Source organism: Octopus bimaculoides, chromosome 10, assembly GCF_001194135.2.
Source record: "Octopus bimaculoides isolate UCB-OBI-ISO-001 chromosome 10, ASM119413v2, whole genome shotgun sequence".
Taxonomy (NCBI): Eukaryota; Metazoa; Mollusca; class Cephalopoda; order Octopoda; family Octopodidae; genus Octopus; species Octopus bimaculoides.
The window spans coordinates 57,812,658-57,814,583 of NC_068990.1; positions in this window are offsets into that span (position 1 = coordinate 57,812,658).

A 1,926-nucleotide genomic window follows, 5' to 3' on the forward strand; every position below is an offset into this window, starting at 1 on the left:
AACAAGTGGGAGAGTAAGTGAAAAATAATGAGAGTGAGTAAATAGCAGGAAGAGAGAGAGAGAGAGAGAGAGAGAGAGAGAGAGAGAGAGAGAGAGTCTGTGTGTGTGTGGAAGGGAGATAAGAAAAAGAATAGTGTATCGTGTGAAAGTGAAAGTGTGGGAAAAAGCGGGAAAGAAGTAGAGAGAGTAAATGAAAAAACAAGATAGAGAGAAAAGGAGAGTAAGTGATGAAGAGAGAGAGAGAGAGAGAGAGAGAGGAGGGTATTCAGTGGAATTGAGAGAAAAGAAAGGAGTGAGTTTGTGTAGAGGATGGAAAGGGAGAGGGAAAGAAAGATGTCTATGTCATGTTAGAGCTATTAACTGTAAAAGAACAGAGAAAAATGGCGCCAAAGAAAAAAATTATATGGAAGGAGGATGTGGTGGACAAGTGTGTGTGGTGTGTAATATGAGTGTGCGTGTGTGTGTGTGGAGAAGGGATGAAAGAAGGGGAAAATGGAGGAAGAGAGGTATGTGTTGGAGGTGAAATAAGAGAGTGGGAAAAGGGCAATGACAATGGTGATAACAAAATAGACAAGTTAAATGGAAATCAACAAAAGAGCAAAATATTTACAAAGAAGCAAACAAAAAAAAATAGATATAAAATTAAAAAAATAGATATAAAGGCAAAAAATAAAGACTACCAATAAAAACATGCATCTACGGAGATGATAATGACAATGATAATCACGATGATGATAATGATAATGATGATGAAGTTGTTATGATGATGATAACGACGATGATGATGATGATGACGATAATCTTTAATTAGTCTCAAGGATACCCCCACAGAATGAAGGGCACTCATAATAGGTGATGTACTGAAGCATAATAATAATAATAATAATAATAACAATAATAATAATAATAATAATAATAATAATAATAATAATAGTAATAACAATAATAATAACAATAATAATAATAATAATAATAATAATAATAATAATAATAATAATAATAATAATAATAACAATAATAATAATTGTTATTATTATTATTATTATTATTATTATTATTATTATTATTATTATTATTATTATTATTATTATAAATGCAATAGGTGTTAACAACAAGGACAGCTACAATTACGTATAACAACAATAGTAAACCAAGTTAATCGCCCCATGTGGTCAATCGAAATGCTAGAAAAGTAGACAAACCTTCCACAAAACACAGACTGGGTTATTAAAAGAGGAAGGGCACACTGCATAACGAATGCAATTGTAGACTTATTAGATGGAATAGTCACAGTTGGAATGCTTTCAATTATAAAGTCTTGGCCGATCAGAGCAAACCTGGGGCTAAAGAAGAAGAAGCAAAAGAACAACAAAAAAATCGTAATAATATCAATAACAAAAAAAGAAGCAGAATTTGATATGTTTATTAGCCTCAGGGGCAGCTGCGAACAAGCGAATTACTGGAGGATAGAGAAAATAAAACCAAAAAATAAACATGCAATATAAAGCACAAAAAATAATAAAAGCAAGAGAAAAATTAAATATAAATAATGTGTAAAGACCAATAGAGATCAACAAAAACAACGACAATAAACAGCTATAATAATACGGGCAGCCTAATGGGGCATCGAGAGAGGGGGAAAAAAGACAAACAAACAAAAAAAAAACGGAATAGAAAAAGAACAAATAGCATAAAAATGTTTTAAAATACAAGTAGAAAGAAATACAAGGCAAAAAGAAAGAAGAAAAATATAAAATAAAAAAGAAAGGAATATAAAATATACATGGATCAATAAATGAAAAATGCAGACGAACAAATAAATAAGGACGGAATGACGGGAAGGAATAAAGAAAGGGAAAAAAAGAAGTAGCGTGGAAATGGAGAACAAAAAACAAATAAAACTGGTGTATGTGCACTATATATATA